Here is a 21,002-nt window from a genome sequence, read left to right as displayed (position 1 = left end):
TAAATGTTCAGTTGGGACTAAAACCCAGGTTTTAGTAGGCAGAATCTTTGCCTTTTAAGAAGATTTCAGGGCACCTGGCTGGTTTAGTTGGTTAAGCGTCTGCCTTCGGCTCAGGTCATGATCCCAGGGTCCTGGAATTGAGTCCCACATCAGGCTCCCTGCTCATCAGGAGTCTGCTTCTCCCTCTGCCCCTCACCGGGCTCATGCTCTTTCTCTCTCTCTCTCTCTCTTTCCCAAATAAATAAAATCTTAAAAAAATTTGTAAATGAAAATTTCAAGTTAATTGACTATTTTTTAAAATGTCTTTATCATAGAATATATATGATAGACACAGGTATCTCTCTCTTGAATTATATTATCACTGCCTAGATAACATATGAAAGACTAAAAAGTTGTCACAAAATGTGTATTCTTTACTGAAATTTCCAAAAAAAAACAATAGTTTTTTTCTCTTAAGGAGTAGTGCTGTTTTTAGAATGGCAAAGTAAAAAGTGAAAAAATTATGTAGCCTCTTCATGGACATATATTTAGCTTAGTGTGATCTGTGTCAGTCTGCAGCCACACAGCATTACACACTGAAACACTGTAATAATATATGCCCAAACTGCTGCCGGACCAAAGGGTTTGTAGATCTTGGGAAAACAGCACAAACCAGTATTTTGTGTAAGATTCACAAAAAGAAAAACAAATTTACTGATGACAGTGGTTAGCAAATTGTTTTCAGAAATGAAGAAAAAAGGAGTAATGTCACTTTTTCAAATCAAAAGGCAAAATTCAGTGCTAATTAGTGAGTGCTAGTATGAGACACACAGTGATATTTAGTGCCAGTGGGTTATTTATCCTGACATGTTTACTTTATTAAGAAGGAAAGGATTTAGAAGGTATTTATAAATTAATGGATCAATTTCTTTTGTCACTTTTTTGAGGTGGTTTCATAGTTGTTGCTTTCCCCCCCCCCTTATTTTTGTAGGGGACTTAAAAAGAAAAACCCACCCTAGAAGAAACTTTATGCTACATTGAAATGTTATTGATGCAATCCACAAAGCAGGACAGTGACCAGAGACCGTTTGAATCTAAACTTTCCTTTGCTTTTTTTTTTTTTTCCATTTAGAACAACTGTATGTTCTCATATCTATGCTGGAAAATCCAGTCAAATTCATAATATTGTGTAGCAATGTTAGAATTATCTTCATCCAAGTGTTTGCCACACTGAAACCTATAGTTTGCTGCATGTTCTGGCTAAACTTCACCTCAATTGTGCTAGATCATGTGCCGCTTAAAATTACTCCACAGGGAAAGATTCTGACTTTGACAGTTGTAAGGGAACACTGGCATAACTTTCTGACACGTGAGTATTGTTGGCTGCTTCTACCTGGCATAGAAATTTGACCTACAAAATCATTAAAGAAAATTTAGGCAAAATTATTGCTTAAAGGATTCCTTTAACTTAAAGGTGATTGACTATTTCTTGATTCTTTTTTGTGTATCTCATGTTTTTGTCCTTTGAAATTAGTATCAATTGTATATTTTTACACCTTTCATTAATAAGCCACTTTAGAAAATTGTCTACTTTCTTACTGCATTTGGAGGACATTACTGACAGTAGGAGAAAGGTGTAATTGCACACTATGATTCTGATAAAACAGACCTGATTTTCATCTGTTCTTGCTCTTGAGAGACGACAAGAGAGGAAAAGGGAAAGATCCTTAATCCTCAATCTGAAAATCCTCACCCACTCTTATTTGACAAAATTCAAAACCTGTCTTTGGAGTAGATTGCTATATGGAATAATGAAATGGTAGACTAAGGTAGAAATGTCAGAGAACCTTGCAGGAAACTCTGAAAGGCTAAGGGGTGCTGTTTCTACATGGTGATTAAGAGGCCAACACCTGTAACCAAGAAAACTGTATCCAAATTCTAGCTCCCCCAATTCATGTAATTATGTAAATGTTATTTAAAGTCCCCAAATTTCTAATATCTCACTTAAGAAAGAACTGACCACCTAATCCATAGAATTGTTAAGAGGATTATAAATGTGATCATATATAATAGCATTTTCAAAGTGATGAAACAAAACCCCTCCACTTACTTCTTCTTGGACTTAACCAATAGAGGATTTAAAACTAGATAATTAAATAAATGACAATCAAAATATTAGCTGAATTAATGGGTAAATGTATATCTTATAAAATCGTAAGTGCAACGATGCCTTAGAAGTGAAGCCTGAAGGAATCTCTGATTCTCTCCCCAAATTGTCTTTGATCCTTGTCATCAGTCTACAGGTCTAAGTTTGTGGATGTAGGTCTGAAGGTCTGCTACTGTCTGGGCAGAGAAATAGAGATTAGCAGGGATTGGAGGAGTGGAGGCAGGTATGAGATGCCAAATACCAGAAGACAGATAAAAAAGAAAGAGCTGATAATGGGCACCAACTGTGTCTGTGTGGGGGAAAGGGCAAAATAGCAGGAGACCAAAGCAAGTAGAAGGAAAGACTCTTACTTTGTGATTGACATCCCCCAGAATATATAACTCAGTATCAGGCCCTGTGTTAGCTGAAATGTTCTTTCTACTTCAGGAAATAAAATGTCCTCAAGAGGAAAGAACATAACAAGCTCTTTTCTCTGGATTGAGGTGGATAAATGGTGGAAGAAAAAATAAGCATTCCTCAGCTAGGGAGAACCAACATGCTTAATTAATTGATTGATTTATTTATTTTGAAAAAGTTTGCCTTCTTAGTTCTATAAATCTTTATCGAAAACTACTATCTTAGAATTTCTATTTCTTTGTGACTCTGTAAAATACCCACTCCTTGGCACTGCTAGAATAGAAACAAAGTATGAGAGGAAGAGGGTCCAATATACGTAAAAACCTAGTGCTTTTCCAGGAGGAAACCAACAGTGTTCCATACCTGATCATTGGGAGTTAAAGTTAGGAGACATGTATTGGTGGGCAGTTTGGCTCAGTGTGTAAAAGTGCAAAAATACTGATGTTAAATTACCTGAAGGCTGTGGGAGTCTAGGCTGTTGCACTAGTCTCAAGACAAGGATTATGGGTTCTTTGGAAATAACTACGAGCTTCCTTGCATGAGACTGATGCCAGAGGCTTTTCCAGAAGACCAAGTACATTGCTTGAATTCTAAGAATAAAGGCTGAGAATAGGTAAATAAGCAGAGAATGGAGGTGAACACAAATAAATTTAATTGTACTTTACCTAGAAGGAGTTTAGATCTCTTTGCTGTATAGGATTATGGCAGTTTGTGTTAGGTCCCAGGCCAGGAAGGCATTATTACAAAGTGGACTGGCGATGGCTACTGTTCTATGCAGGACTGGAGAAGGTCACCATGTGACACCAAAGAAAAAAGGCAAGGAAGAAAAGTTCAGTGATGTTTATTCTTTAGGTGCATTATTTCCAGTTTAAGTGTGGAAGTCATTCAGATCACTGTTATGAAAGCCATAACCTTGCATGGTTTTGGAAAATCTGAAAAGCACACCAAAAGGTAGACATTGGGATTCATCCCAGTTAGATATGCAAAAGATTTATTATATATTGTTTGGAAAATAAAAGAGATGCATTGAACTTGTGCTCTGAATTTGTGTAGTAGGCCATGCTTTACATAGTCTGGTATATGTTGAACACTTAATAAAAGTCTACTAATCCATATGTACTATCTATAAGAACAGAATCATTACTTTTTGGGCAAGATTTTTGGTTGTAGATACCATGGGGAAAATAATAATAATTAGAGTATGAAAGTGGGCTCCAGGATTAAAACAAAAACAAAACTCTGTATATTTCCAGGTTGGGACTAGGGTGATGTGAGTGAGACTACTGCCTCGGGGCAGAAAATTCAAAAGAGTACAAAATAAATACATAATACAAGTAACATTTTAATGCAATATTTTTTAAGGTAAAATAATTTTAAAAACATTAAAAAAAGCAAAAATTTAAAGACAATTGGATCCTGCACTTCCATGACTGTGCCTCACTTACCTCACTTAATCCCGGTGCTTGTTCCGGTAAAACTTTATTTACAAAAAGAAATGACATTGTTTACCAGTGATTTTTTAAAAAAATACTATGTAAATATTATATATCTTGACTATTGAGTTCTTTTTTTTTTTTTTAAAGATTTTATTTATTTATTTGAGAGAGAGAGAGAGCACATGAGAAGGGGGAGGGTCAGAGGGAGAAGCAGACTCCCCGCCAAGCAGGGAGCCCGATGCGGGACTTGATCCAGGGACTCCAAGATCATGACCTGAGCCGAAGGCAGTCACTTAACCAACTGAGCCACCCAGGCGCCCTTGACTATTGAGTTCTGGTGCTATCTTAAATAATGTGTCCCAAGGCAAGTACCTTATTGACTTTAGCCTCATCCCTACCTGGAAAACATCATATTTTTAAAGTAAATATGAATAATTAAAGAAAAAAAAAAGAAAGCCAAAGATGCAAAATCATAAAGTAGAAGAATGAAAAAGGAGAAGATAAAATGTGATAAGAATTCAAAAGCAAACTAACAGAGGCAAAAAAAAAAAAAAAAACCTATGAAAATCATGCAAAATAAAATTTTCCAAGACTGAATATTTTACAGGGAAGAAGTAATCAAATACACCCTCAATTGAAATGAATATAATCAGGCATTCTCTCTGCCCCCAGTAGACACCCCTGAGTTTAGACACATTTCCAGTGTGGAGTGGAGCATCAGGAGTGCTGGAAGATGGGATGCCTGGGTGCCTCAGTTGGTTAAGCGTTGGCCTTCCACCTGGGTCATGATCCCAGAGTCCTGGGATTGAGTCCAACATTGGGTTCCTTGCTCAGCAGGGAGCCTGCTTCTCCCTATGCCTACCACTCCCCCTGCTTATGTTCTCTCTCTCTCTGACAAATAAATAAATAAAATCTTTTAAAAAAAGTGCTGGAAGATGGCAGAAGAGGTAAGAAAGAAGCAAGCCAAATCTTTCTTTATGTTCTCCTGAGTCTCTTTATCCAAAGTGGACATTTCTTCTTCAGAAATAGTAATCTAACAATTAAGAGATGAGTTTTCTATTCCCACCTCCCTCAAATGTTCAAAAGTTAAAAATCAAAATTATGTAAAACCCTAGAGGCTAATGCTGACACTTTCTCCTAGCCCTGCTAAAAAGAAATAAGAACAGATCGTGATGACTGAAGTGGAATTTATGAAAACTGCTACTCTTAAGTCTTGTCTTTGGGATTATCTTGAATCAATTAAGACCAAGGGCTCTATAACAAGACCACTGTCATTTAAATCCCTGCTTTACCACTTCTATTATGTGGTCTGGAACAGGTCATTTAAACTCTCTTTTCTTCAGTTTATTCATCTGTAAAGTGGGGACAATGGTTATTTATAGAGTTATAATTAATATTAAATGAGTTAAAGCAGGTAGAATTTTGCCAGGCACATAAGTAATTTCACAAATTACATCATACTTAGGATAAATCATTATATTATTATGAACAAAACTGTTAAAATAGGAGATAAAATAATCAAAATTACAAGAAAATACATAGTTTTATAGTGTGAGAATGTTTTTGCAAATCATCAAAGAGTGGGATAGAAATGGTTAAGTATTAAAACCCTAAACAGCTGCAGCCAGAGATGTTTAATAAAGATCTATTTCTCTCTGACGGGGAGTCCATTTTTTATCTTGTAAACAATTTGGATTTGCTCTTTTTTGCCCAAAGGAATGGAGCATAAAACACAAACCCATTAAAGTAGTGCTGGCAAAAGACAGAACACAGAGTATTAGACACTTGAGAGAGAGAAAAAGAGAAAAAAAAATATTGAAGGCCAGCATTATACAAGGCAGGTTTTTTTTTTTCCCCTCAACCCAGAGTAAGAAAGTATTTTACATTGCAACTAAACATATGCACATACAAAACTCAACAAAAGTTTCATTAAATAACACCTCTATTAGTGGTTGTTTTTGCTGCTCTTTTAGCTTCTCTTCATTTCTGCTATTCTAACAGAAATTGTTTATCTAAAGTGAGTTGAAAACAAATGCATGAAGACATTCATTTTTTTTTTTTAAGATTTTATTTATTTGACAGAGAGAGAGACACAGCGAGAGAGGGAACACAAGCAGGGGGAGTGGGAGGGAGAAACAGGCTCCCCGCTGAGCAGGCAGCCAGATGTGGGGCTCGATCCCAGGACCCTGGGATCATGACCTGAGCCGAAGGCAGACGCTTAACGACTGAGCCACCCAGGTGCCCCATGCATGAAGACATTCTTATGCAGTTGCAATAGTAGTAACAGCACTACTTAAGGAAAGCAAACATGGCAAATGATGATATGTATCATGTATGAAAAAGACAGACAAACAGAAAGAAAAGGAAGGAAGGGAGGGAGGGAGAACATAAGTTACCAGAATTTGAGCAACAATACTAAGAGAAATCTAAATTGGAGCAAAATGGTGATATTTCCTAGATCCTAACACAACATGATGTATGATGTCTTCACCAATTCCATAGGTAGGTAAAATCTAATTAAAAATAATATTAACATAGATATTTACATGAGTTATTGTATATTATGTAATTATGTTACATATCTAGAGATGATTTTCATTATATATTAAATATTTAATAATTTTTGTCATAAAGCCATATACAAAAGATTAATGTCATTGTCAGTGATCCCTTGAAAAATCATTAGATATAAATTACAAGGGGTTGTAAAAAGACTATAGCAGGCAAGACTCTTATACCAAGTTGAAGGCAAGTAAGTTGAAAGACAACTAAGTCAAAAGACAAGTAAGATTCCTTATACTAATGGTTCTCAAACTTCACTGAGCATAAAATCACCTGCATGGCTTATTACTAGGCTCTATCTTTAGATAGATAGACAGATTACTAGGCTCTTTCTCTAGAGTTTCTGATTCAGTAGGTCTGGGATGGGACTTAATTGCTTTGCATTTCTAACAAATTCCTCGTACTTCTGATGCTGTTCTTCCCAGGACCATACTTTAAGAACCACTGTCACACAATGATTTATTCACAACAGGCTAGGCGTAACACTTCAACATGTGTGCTCACATTTTCTTTTCACATTATTGCTGTGAGTTAGGTACTATTATTATTTATAAATGAGAACAGAGAGACACGGTGCTATATGACTTAAAAAACACAGCTAATAAATGAAAAGTCTTAATTAAAACCCTAGTTTTCTGAAACTAAATTGTATAGTCTCTACTATTTTAAATTGCATAGAAGGAGGAGTGATTATCAGCTTAGGGTATTGAAGAGGGAAGAGAGAAAATTTCATGTGGTGAATTAGCTAGAGAATCAAAAACAAATTCATTATAGCCTTGATAAACAGCATCACTAACATAATTAAAATTGAATGGGATTGAATTTGTAATGATCAGTTTTATACCATCTTTCAACTTGTTCAAGCAATAAATGAAATATCACAATGGGCTACTGTTACTTCCAACAGATATATGCCCATCTTTTGGATTAGAGTCAAAATCTGAAGTTATTAGCAGGACGTTTGTATCTATTCTATTCTGTCCATGTATCTATCTGTGTATCTATCTATCTATCTATCTATCTATCACTGATGGGTAAGTAAAAATTAACTGTATATGGTCTTTTTGGTATTTAAATCAGAAAATATTATAGTTGCATAAAACATTATTTTGAATACTGACATTGAAAAAATCATGACATAGATGTAAAAAGAAATGTAGCACTTTAGATGTCTTAAGCTTTAACATCTATTTCTCAATATGTATTGAAATTAATGAAAATTAAATTGCATTGGCATGCACGGTTGCATAAGATACTAAAAAAAATAATTCTGGTTTGGCTTTCAGTCAAATTAATTCATCACCCTGTCAACACAATTTGGAAAGACTGGAGTTATACATGGTTATGATAATATTACTATATAGGTTGCACTCTTAATCAATTTAAATGAAGAAAGTATGGTCAGATATATTTTCTAAATTGTTCTGCCATTTAGTGAGTAGACATAGCCAATCTCCTGTGAAAATCTGCAAAACCCAAATAGCGGGCATCTGTTCTTCCAGAATAGACTGAAATGCCACTATCACAGCATTAGGAACACACGATTCAGTATCAGGCAAATGGGTTTTGGACCCTCTCCAAGGGATTTTATTATTATAAACACCAGAAGTTCCATTCATTGCACTATTTCACCCATCAGGACTCCTAGAACAGCATTATAATAAAACTTTCTTAGTCCTATAAGTAAATAATTTTATAGCAGCTGGAGAAATATTTTTCAGTTCCTTTCAAGGGGGAGAAGAAGAAGGTAGTTGGTGCTACCGGCTACAGCTATAAACATCTATCAGTGGGTATGAATTGTCTTAACCTATGGGACACTTACTCTGACCACTGTTTTTGACTCCATCTCCAAAGAGAATATGAGACATAGGTTTTCAAAGTTAATAACCAAAAAAAAAAAAAAAAAAAAAAGTTAATAACCATCTGCCTTCATATTTCTTTTTTGATGGCTTGAGTTGGAAGTCAAATATGTTTAAAAAGCTAAAACCACGTTTTTACAATGCTCTTCAATCAGCCTGAGGTGATTAATTTATGAAATCTTGCCATTTCTCTTGTGATGGACTGAACAGAAACAGATCTCTTTGTTTATGTGCACAACTATATTTCATATTTTAATAAAAGTTTTTATGAACATATAATGTATTATTTGTTTCGGGGGTACAGGTCTTCGATTCATCATACACAATTCACAGTGCTCACCATAGCACATAAGTTCCCCAATGTCCATCACCCAGCTACCCCATCCCTCCCACCCCTCCACTCCAGAACCCTCAGTTTGCTTCCTGAGATTAAAAGTCTCTTATGGTTGGGCGCCTGGGTGGCTCAGTTGGTTAAGCGACTGCCTTCGTCTCAGGTCATGATCCTGGAGTCCCGGGATCGAGTCCCACATCGGGCTTCCTGCTCAGCGGGGAGTCTGCTTCTCCCTCTGACCCTCTTCCCTCTCGTGCTTTCTATCTCTCATTCTCTCTCTCTCTCAAATAAATAAATAAAATCTTTAAAAAAAATAAAATAAAAAAAAATAAAAGTTGGTCCCACCATCATTAAAAAAAAAAAAAAAAAAAAAAAAAGTCTCTTATGGTTTGTCTCCCCCCTCTGGTTTCATCTGGTTTCATTTTTCCCTCCCTTCCCCTATGATCCTGTCTTGTTTCTTAAATTCCACATATCTATACTTCTTAAATATTTCATAAGAGATACCAATCCTGTCCCATATTACAAGATATATTTTATAATACTCATGAGATATTTTAAAGTACTAACAAAGGAAATCCTACATTTTATCTTATATTGCTGCAATTATGAGCAAACCACAATATTCATGTTCCACCATATTCAGTTGCTTCTTCTTTCCAGGTTGCAATGCTATTCATTTCTATATTATTTGGTAGATGTTCAGTCAGAGATAAATCTTTTACCCAGACGTAACCAGACCATCTATTAACATGAGTCTAAAACAAGAATGAAATTCATATTTGTAGTTGATTGTAGAGATAACTCTTTTATTCAAATAATACAATACCTTGCCAACTTCCTTTAAGAACTGAAATTGTGCATTGCATAAAAGAAAACAGGTAAATATTAATTTGACAAAGTTAAAAAATAACCAGAAGACATTTTAGTCCTTGCTCACACATTTTTCAAAACAGCAATAATTACATGAATTATCTCTTTGTTTGTGTGTATATGCTCAGTTTGGAGAAAAAAATGAAAATATTTGCTCCAGCTTTAGTAATAAATAATATCAAGTCCTTTGTACAGATGAGAATTTTACAGGTAGATTTTAGATGTAAAATATTAAATTGTTATTTAAAGAAGTTGCCAAATGCATTTAAATATCTTTCCTATAACGAAAACTGAGAAGTTATGTAAAATTGATCTCAAAGATTTTGTCATCTTTGAAATGATCCCTCTAAGTTTCCCAAGAGATTCAAAACTTAGTTGTTTGGAGTTATCCTTCTCAAAATGTCTTTACATTAGAAACACTATTATTCATTAAATTAGTGATTCTATTGCTCTGTGAAATTTAAAAAAAAATCATTGAAATTTTTGTCTGCTTTTACCTCCTCTCCTATAGTCTTGTACTTTTAATATTCCTGTACCATAATTTTAATGGGATGTTGGGAGAAAAAGTGGTTAATATGTGTGCATAAGCCACATGTTTCTTAATCCCCATCTTGTTATTTTGAAAATACTTAACTGTCCACCTCTTAGATATGTACCAACTTCATAACTCCCTCTACTTTCGAAAAATCTTTTCTTTCATGCTCATGCTTATTGTCTCGCTTCTATCCCACATTAATACTATTTCTGAAGCAGAGCAAAAAAATCCAGAAATAAGTATTCTTTATATTTGTCCCTAATCAGTACTTATTGCAAATTCTATAAGGCAATAAGTGGTATGCAGCTTGTTTTCCAATGCAAAAAATTAGAAATCGGGAAAATGGGGATGCCTGGGTGGCTCAGTGGGCTAGGCCTCTGCTTCCAGCTCCAGTCATGATGCCAGGGTCCTGGGATCAAGTCCCGCATCAGGCTTCTTGCTCAGCAAGAGCTTCTGCTTCTCCCTCTGCCCCTCCCCCACACTCATGTGCACTCTCTCTCTCTCTCTCTCCCCCCCCCAAATAAATAAATAAAATCTTAAAAAAAAAAGAAATCTGGAAAATGTATGAAACAGCGTTTTTACTCATCGGAAAATGGAAAATATTGAAATACAGAAATTATAGGATTATCTTTCCTGAGAGAATGAGGTGCACACTGCAATTGCTCTGTCTTTCTATATGGAGGGAAGCAAGTTCTGGATTGCAGTGCAAGAAAAGAGAAAGCAGAACATGAGAGTTTTGTTGAGTTGAAGAGACAGAGATTGGAATTTGGGGAGACTGAGCCTGATGGAATCTGCAGGGTAGATTATCAGAAAGAAGAGAGCTTGCAGAAAAATATATGCAGTGGTCCTCTTAGCTGAATATTTTTTTTTTAATTTTTAAATTTTATTATGTTATGTTAGTCACCATACAATACCACATTAGTTTTTGATACAGTGATCCACGATCCATTGTTTTCGTATACCACCCACTGCTCCATGCAGTACGTGCTCTCCTTAATACCATCACAGGGCTAGCCCATCCCCCCACCCCCTCCCCTCTAAAACCCTGTTTGTTTCTCAGAGTCCATAGTCTCTCATGGTTCACCTCTCCCTCCGATTTCCCCCCCTTCATTTTTCCCTTCCTTCTCCTAATGTCCTCCATGTTATTCCTTATGTTCCACAAATAAGTGAAACCATATGATAATTGACTTTCTCTGCTTGACTTATTTCACTTAGCATAAACTCCTCCAGTCCCATCCATGTTGATGTCAAAGTTGGGTATTCATCCTTTCTGATGGCTGGGTAATATTCCATTGGATATATGGACCACATCTTCTTTATCCATTCATCTGTTGAAGAACATCTCGGCTCTTTCCACAGTTTGGCTATTGTGGACATTGCTGCTATGAACATTGGGGTGCATATGGCCCTTCTTTTCACTACATCTGCATCTTTGGGGTAAATACCCAGTAGTGCAATTGCTGGGTCATAGGGTAGCTCTATTTTTAATTTTTTGAGGAACCTCCACACTGTTTTCCAAAGCGGCTGTACCAAACTGCATTCCCACCAACAGTATAAGACTGTTCCCCTTTCTCCACAACCTCTCCAACATTTGTTGTTTCTTTCCCTGTCTATTCTTGCCATTCTAACTGGTGTAAGGTGGTATCTCATTGTGGTTTTGATTTGAATTTCCCTGATGGCTAATGATGATGAATATTTTTTTCATGTGTCTGTTAGCCATTTGTATGTCTTCTTCAGAGAAGTGACTTTTATGTCTTCTCCCCATTTTTTGACTTGATTATTTGTTTTGGGGGTATTGAGTTTGAGAAGTTCTTTATAGATCTTGATTACCAGCCCTTTATCTGTAGTGTCATTGGTAAATATCTTCTCCCATTCTGTGGGTTGCCTCTTTGTTTTGTTGACTGCTTCCTTTGCTGTGCAGAAGCTTTTTATCTTGATGAAGTCCCCAAAATTCATTTTTGCTTTTGTTCCACTCACTTTTGGAGATGCATCTTGAAAGAAGTTGTTGTGGCTGATGTCAACGAGGTTGCTGCCTATGTTCTCCTCTAAGATTTTGATGGATTCCTGTCTCACATTGAGGTCTTTCCTGCATTTTGAGTTTATCTTTGTGTATGGTGTTAGACAATGGTCGGGTTTCATTCTTCTGCATGTGGCTGTCTAATTTCCCCAGCACCATTTATTGAAGAGACTGTCCTTTTTCCATTGCATATTTTTTCCTGCTTTGTCGAAGATTATTTGGCCATAGAGTTGAGGGTCCATATCTGGGTTCTCTATTCTGTTCCATTGGTCTATATGTCTGTTTTTGTGCCAGTACCATGCTCTCCTAGTGATCACAGCTTTTTAATATAGCTTAAAATTGGGCAACGTGATGCCCCAGCTTTGTTTTTCTTTTTCAACATTTCCTTGGCAATTCGGAGTCTTTTCTGATGCCATACAAATTTTAGGATTGTTTGTTCCAGCACTTTGAAAAATGTCATTGGAATTTTGATCAGGATGGCATTGAAGGTATAGATTTCTCTGGGTAGCATAGACATTTTAACAATGTTTATTCTTCCAATCCATGAGCATGGAATATTTTTCCATCTTTTTGTGTCTTCTTCAATTTCTTTCATGAGTGTTCTGTAGTTCCTAGAGTACAGATCCTTTACCTCTTTGGTTAGGTTCATTTTGAGGTATATTATGGTTTTTGGTGCTATTGTAAATGGAATTGTTTCTCTAATTTCTCTTTCTACAGTTGCATTGTTAGTGTATAAGAAAGTAACTGATTTCTGTGCATTGATTTTGTATCCTGCCACATTACTGATCTGTTGTATGAGTTCTAGTAATTTGGGGGTGGAGTCTTTTGGGTTTTCCACAAAAAGTATCATGTCATCTGCAAAAAGAGAGAATTTGGCTTCTTTGCCAATTTGAATACCTTTTATTTTTTTGGTGTCTGATTGCTGTTGCTAGGACTTCTAGTACTATGTTGAACCACAGTGGCGAGAGTGGGCATTCTTGATGTGTTCCTGATCTTAAGGGAAAGGCTCTCAGTTTTTCTCCATCGAGGATGATATTCGCTGTGGTTTTTTCATAGATGGATTTTATGAACTTGAAGAATGTTCCCTCTATCCCTATTCTCTGAAGAGTTTTAATAAGGAAAGGATGTTGTATTTTGTCAAATGCTTTTTCTGCATCAATTGAGAAGATCATATGGTTCTTCTCCCTTTTCTTATTAATGTGTTCTGTCACATTAATTGATTTGTGAATGTTGAACCTCCTTGCATCCTGTGGATAAATCCCACTTGGTCGTGGTTGGTGATCCTTTTAATGTATTGTTGGATCCTATTAGCTAGGATTTTGGAATCCATATTCATCAGGGATATCTGTCTGAAATTCTCCTTTTTGATGGGGTCTTTGCCTGGTTTAGGGGTTAAGATAATGCTGGCCTCATAGAATGAGTTTGGAAGTTTTCCTTCTGTTTCTATTTTTTGAAACAGCTTCTGTAGAATAGGTATTATTTCTTCTTTGAATGTTTGGTAGAACTCCCCAGGGAATCCATCAGGCCCTGGACTCTTGTTTTTTGGGAGGTTTTTGATCACTGCTTCAATCTCGTTACTGGTTATTGGCCTATTCAGGTTGTCAATTTCTTCCAGTTTCAGTCTTGTCAGCTTATAGATTTCCAGGAAGGCATCCATTTCATCCAGATTGCTCAGTTCATTGGCATATAGTTGTTGATAATAATTTCTAATAATTGCATCTATTTCCTTGGTGTTAGTTGTCATCTCTCCCCTTTCATTCATAATTTTATTAAGTTGGGTCCTTTTTTCTTTTCTTTTGGATAAGTCTGGCAAGTGGTTTATCGATCTTATTAATTCTTTCAAAGAACCAGCTTCTAGTTTCATTGATCTGATCCACTGTGTTTCTGGTTTTTAATTCATTGATCTCTGCTTTAATCTTAATTATTTCTCTTCTAATGTGTGGCTTAGGCATCGTTTGTTGCTTTTTCTCTAGTTCTTTAAGGTGTAGAGTTAGTTGGTGAATTCGGGATTTTTCAATTTTTTTGAGTGAGGCTTGGATGGCCATGTATTCCCCCTTAGGACAGCCTTTGCAGTATCCCATAGGTTTTGGACTGATGTGTTTTTGTTCTCATTGATTTCCATGAATTGTTTAAGTTCTTCTTTGATTTCCTGGTTGACACAAACATTCTTGAGCAGAGTGGTCTTTAACTTCCAGGTGTTTGAATTTCTGCCAATCTTTTTCTTGTGATTGAGTTCCAGTTTTAAAGCATTGTGGTCTGAGAATATGCAGGGAATAATCTCAATCTTCTGGTATCGGTTGAGACCTGATTTGTGACCCAGTATGTGGTCTATTCTGGAGAAAGTTCCATGTGCGCTCAAAAAGAATGAGTATTCTGTTGTTTTAGGGTGGAATGTTCTGTGTATATCTATGAGGTCCATCTGGTCCAGTGTATCATTCAAAGCTCTTGTTTCCTTGTTGATTTTCTGCTTAGATGATCTGTCCATTGCTGAGAGTGAGGTATTGAGGTCTCCTATAATTAATGTATTATTATCAATATGACTATTTTGGTTTACAGTTGGCTATGTAGATGGCTGCTCCCATGTTGGGGGCATAGATATTCACAATTGTTAGATCTTGTTGGATAGACCCTTTAAGAATGATATAGTGTCCTTCTGTGTCTCTACAGACTTTCGTTTAAAATCTAATTTGTCTGATATAAGAATTGCTACCCCAGATTTATTTTGAGGTTCGCTGGCATGGAAGATGAATCTCCATCCCTTCACTTTCAATCTGGATGTATCTTTAGGTTCAAAATGAGTCTCTTGTAGATAGCATATGGATGGGTCCTGTCTTTTTATCCATCTGCAACCCTGTGCCATTTTATGGGAGCATTTAGGCCTTTCACGTTGAGAGTGATTATTGAAAGATATGAATTAATTGTCATCATGTTGCCTGTGATGATGTTGTTTTTATAGATTGACCCTGTAAATTTCTATTGTATATCACTTTTGGGGTCTTTCTCCTTTTATAGAACCCCCTTAATATTTCTTGCATGGCCAAATTAGTGGTCACATGTTCTTTAAGTTTCTGTCGATCTTGGAAGTTCTGCATCTCTCCATCCATTCTAAATGACAGCCTTGCTGGATAAAGTATTCTTGGCTGCATGTCCTTCTCATTTAGCACCCTGAATATGTCTTGCCAGTACCCTTTCTGGCTTGCCAGGTCTCTGTGGATAGGTCTGACATTATTCTGATGTTCTTCCCTGTGTACCTAAGGAATCTCTTCCCCCTAACTGCCCTTAAGATGGTTTCCTTGGTTCTAAGATTTGCGAGTTTTACTATTACATGCCGGGGTGTTGGCCTGTTTTCCTTGATCTTGGGAGGGGTCCTCTCTGCCTCTAGGACACAAATGTTTGTTTCATTCCCCACATTAGGGAAGTTCTCAGCTACGATTTGCTCAAATACATCTTCTAGTCCTCTCTCTCTCTCCACTCCATCCGGATTCCAGTAATTCTGACACTGGAACACTTCATGGTGTCACTTATTTCTCTGATTCTATTTTCATGGATTCTGAGTTGTTTTTCCCTGGCCTCCTCTTTTCCCTTTTTATCTATTAAATTGTCTTCTAGGTCACTGATTCGTTCTTCTGCCTCACCTACCCTAGCTGCTAGATTATCTAGATTAGATTGGATCTCATTGATAACATTTTTAAGTTCTGCTAATTCAGTTTTCATGTCTGCCCTTAGAGACTCTATGTTGCCATTGATTGATTTCTCCATTCTAGCTATTGTCTTCACAATTGTTAGCCTGAATTCCATCTCAGACATCTTGGTTATATCTGTATCCATTTGTAAATCTGCAGCATAAGTCATAATCTCCGAGTCTTTTTTATTTTGGGGGTTCCTCCTCCTAGTCATTCTGTTGATGGGTCATTGAGGGAATGTATAGAGTCCTAATTATTGACCAGAACCCAAGCAAGATGCACCTGTTTTCTAAGGACCTTCGGGTTGCTGGCCTCTTGTTCTCCCAGCCTGTCTTCTGGGGTAGGGGCCAGCCACACTGTTACTCAGGCAACCCTGTTTGGGCAGAGTTGCCCTGCCCCCTTGTGGTGGGGGATTTGTTCAGTGGGAACCAGTTTTTTGGTTTTCTTTTTAAGATTTTATTTATTTATTTGACAGAGAGAGACACAGTCAGAGAGGGAACACAAGCAGGGGGAGTGGGAGAGGGAGAAGCAGGCTTCCCGCCGAGCAGGGAGCCTGATGCAGGGCTCGATCCCAGGACCCCAGGATCATGACCTGAGCCCAAGGCAGACACTTAATGACTGAGCCACACAGGCGCCCTGGGAACCAGTTTTGGGGGGCTTTTGTTCTCTGGCGTCTTTCCCTGGTGGATTTCGACATATCTTCCGAGAGTCAGAGCAGAAGAGACCATTTCCAACCCTCTGCCTCTGAGCACAGAGATCACAGTCTGTTCTTCAGTGAGCACTCCAGGCCACACTATCTCTGTTTCTGTCTGTGCTGCCATAAACTGCAGCGTCCTGGGTTGTGTGCCTCTCCACAGCACTCCCAGTCCTGCCTCCAGGTCGGGGCACGTCTCTGCCCCTTGTCTTTGTAAAACCGCCATCTGCTCCTAGTCCACACAGGCGACCCCGCTGCTCCAGGTTTCCATCCTGGGGGTTGCCCTAAAGTCCTTTCCCTGCCACTACCGGTCTGCGAGTCTGTGCCCTGTCCCCAGCGCGGGAGGCTATCGCTCACCGGAGGTGTAGGGTCCCCACGGCCAGGCTCCCTCCAGCTGCCGTTTATCCTCCAGTGTCTGCCCGCGAAATCATGACTCCTTGCTTCATACCTCAAAACCAGCCTCCTGCGATATTCTGTTTGTAGAGATCCAGATCTTCTTACATCTCAGGCTGATTTTGTGGGTGCTCAGAGTGGTCTGGTAGATATCCAGCTCAATTCCAGGGGCCAGTTGGAATAGGGTACCCTACTCCTCTGCCATCTTTTCCCCTCTTAGCTGAATATTAATGTGCATATGCACAGGTTGAAACCCCACAAAGCCAAGTAAAACCAACTGCAAGCAATTTATAAGAACACTAATTACCAGGATACACATAGGGATGAAATTAAAATTTTGTGCAGAGTAAAGAATCCTTGTTGAATGCTGGACAATCAGTAGAAACCTCTGATGGGTCACAACTGGAGTAGTAGGGCTATATTAGCTTTTGAGTAAAACCTCCTCTGGACCAGCTCTAACAAAACTAAAAAAAAAAAAAAAAAAAAGTTTTCCCATATAACTAATGTACCTCCCAAAGCAAACTTTAATACTCTTAAGGAATTTCACAAAATATAAGTATTTAACAATATGATGTATGCAAAGTCTGGGCCCTAATGAAACGATCACTCGCCATACAAAGAAGCAGAATTGTGAACCATATAAGGAAAACCTAAAATATTCAAGATTTTAAAGAAAAGCATAATGCAAAAGAGAAATGGAAGATCAATAAACAAGAACAAGATGGAACTTCTAGAGATAAAAAAATGTGTTATCTAAATTAAAATATTTACTGGGTGAGTTCAGTGGCTGAGTATGTACTGGAGGTCAAATAACCAGTAAACTCAAGGAAATAACATTTGAGAATACCTGTGTTAGTTTAGGCTGCCAAAATAAAATAGTAAAGACATGATAGCTCAAACAATAGCAATTTATTTTTCTACAGTTCTGGAGACTAGAAGTCTGAGATCAGAATGCCAGCATGGCCAGGTTCTGATGAGAGCTCTCTTCTAGGCTTACACCTTTCTTTTCAGTATGTCCTCACATAGCCTTTCCTCTGTGCTCACTTAAAGAGAGTGAATGAACTGTGGTGTCTCTTCTGATAAGAACATTAATGTTGGGGCACCTGGGTGGCTCAGTCAGTTAAGCGTCTGCCTTCAGCTCAGGTCATGATCTCAGGGTCCTGGGATCAAGTTCCATGTTGGGCTCTTTGTTCAGAAGGGAGCCTGCTTCTCTCCCTTTCCCTCTGCCTGCCACTCACCCTGCTTGTGCACACACTCTCTCTCTCTCTCTGTCTAAAATCTTAAAAAAAAAAAAAAAAAAAGAAGAAGAACATTAATGTTATCTTAATCTATTAAGGGCCCCACCCTTATGACCTTATTTAACCATAATTACCTCCTTATAGGACCCAACTCAAAATATAGTCATGACAAAGATTAGAGCTCCAGCAGATTAGCTGGGGGCTAGGGGGGCACAATTCAGTCCATAGCAATACCTAAACTGAAGCACAAATATAAAAAAAGGAAGGAAGAAAGGAAAGAAAAAAGGAAGGAAGGAAGATGAACAAAGATTCAGTGGCCTGTAGGACAATAGCAAAGTTCTAAAACAACTGGATATCCATATGGAAACAAACAAAAACAACTACATCTTTACACAAGGACAGAAATTAAAATTGATCATAGGTCTAAAGATATGTTAAAAATATTTTTAAAGAGTAGAAGAAAATGTTTGATACTTTAGAATGAGCAAAAATTTCATAGGGCATGAAAAGCACATAACAAGGAAAAGATTCATAAATTGACCATCAAATACAAAATTTTCTGACCTCTGAAAGACAACATTCACCATTAACTATGTTAAAAAGACAAGCCAAAAAGTGAGAGAAAATATTAGAAATAGATATATCTGATAAGGGACTCGTATCCAGAATTTACAAAAAAAAAAAAAAAAAAAACCAATTAAGAAAATGGGCAAATGACTTGAACAGACATATCACAAGATATCAGATGATCAATAAGAATATAAAAAGATGAATAACGTCCTTAGTCACTATGGATTACTATGAAAACTAGAATGGCTAAAATGATAAAGGTTAAGCATATCAAGAGATGCCAAGATTTGGATTAACTAGAGTAATATACTACTCTTGGTTTTGTAAAATGGTACAACCACTTTAGAAAACAGATTCCACTTTGGAAGACATAACATGTCCCAGAAATCCCATGCCTATGTATTTATCCAGACGAAATGAAAATGTATGTCCACAAAAAGACTTGCACAGAAGCAGGTTTATTCATAATAGCCAAAAACTGGATACAAGTCAAATTTTCAAGAGCAGGTAAATAAACAAATTACGATATATTTGTATAATGGAATATTATTCAATATTATAAAGGAACAAACTGTTGTTTCACATAGCTTGGAGGAATCTCAAAAAGCATTAGACTAAACAAAACAAGCCAGAAAGAAATAATGCATAATGTATAATTCCATTTATATATAATTCTGCTTCAGGCAATATTGACCATTAGTGACAAAACATATCAGTGGTTGTTTGGGATTTGGGGAGGGAAGTAAATCAAAGAACACACAAGAGAACTTTTGGGGATGATGGAAATTTTTTATATTGTGTCGTGGTGGTGGTTACATGCCTGGATACAGTGGCCAAATCCATAGAACTCTACTCTTTCCATGGTGTATTTTGTTATCTATAAATTATATCACAATAAGTTTAAAGATTTTATTTTTATTTATTTGAGAGGGAGAGAGAGAGAGAACAAGCAAGAGCACAAGAACAGGGGGAGGGAGAAGCAGACTCCCCGCTGAGCAGGGAGCCCGATGCAGGACTCAATTGCAGAGCACTAGGATCATGACCTGAGCCAAAGGCAGACACTTAACTGACTGAACCACCCAGGAGCCCCTTTAAAAATTGTTTTAAAGAAAATAAAAATTTAATTCAACAACTTCTCCTACAATCATTCATTTGTTTTGATAAGCTGAAAGCTGGTGTCTTCAGAATCTTTCTAGAAGTTGATATATACATTTTAAAATTTTAATTAAACTTATTGTGGAAGCACCTGGGTGGCACAGTCTGTTAAGTGGCTGCCTTCGGCTGCCTGCTTCTCACTCTCCCACTCCCCCTGCTTGTGTTCCCCCTCTATGTCTCTGTCAAATAAATAAATAAAATCCTTGGAGACAGAGAGAGCACAAGCGGGGGCAGGGAGGGGTAGAGGGAGAGGGTGAAGCAGACTCCCTGCTGAGTGTGGAGCCTGAACAGGGCTCCATTCCCGGACCCCAGGATTATGACCTGAGCAGAAGGCAGACGCTTAACTGACTGAGCCACCCAGGTGCCCTGAATTAAAATTTTAAAGTGTGTAAATAAAATAGATAACTGTATGAAGTAGAGCTAAGCTGCCCAATTTATTAATCACTAGCCACAAGTGGCTATGAAAACCTAGAAATGTGGCTATTCCAAATTGAAATGTGCTATAAATGTAAATATACACACCATATTTCTAAAACCTAGTGTGAAAAAACAATTGTAAATATCTCAGGAATAACACTTTATATTGATTGAACACTGAAATAATCTTTTGGATTTATTGGGTAAATTAAAATATATCTCTAAGGGGGGCGCCTGGGTGGCTCAGTTTGTTAAGCAACTGCCTTCAGCTCAGGTCATGATCCCGGAGTCCTGGGATCGAGTCCCACATTGGTCTCCCCCTTATCTGTGGGGAGCCTGCTTCTCCCTCTGCCTCTGCCTGCCACTCCCCCTGCTTGTACTCACTCTCTCTCTCTCTCTCTTTGTGTTAAATAAATAAATAAAATCTTAAAAAAGAAGCTAAGTTATATTCCATTAAAAAAATATATATCTCAGTCATTATTCAATATAATTCATATTCATGTTCAATATGTCATATGTATTAAATATATCATTTCATGTATTTCCTTTGGATTGTATTTTGGATTGTAGTTGGAACACCATTTGGATTGTATTTTTAACCAAGCAACTAACTATACACTTAGAAAAAGGTAAATAATCCCATTAAGAATGTAGTTTGTGCTCTCCTCAAATATGCTTCAGGTGAGAATGTCCTGAAATA

This window comes from Zalophus californianus, chromosome 2 (assembly GCF_009762305.2).
Source record: "Zalophus californianus isolate mZalCal1 chromosome 2, mZalCal1.pri.v2, whole genome shotgun sequence".
In the NCBI taxonomy this organism is placed as follows: domain Eukaryota; kingdom Metazoa; phylum Chordata; class Mammalia; order Carnivora; family Otariidae; genus Zalophus; species Zalophus californianus.
This window is presented reverse-complemented; position numbering follows the sequence as displayed.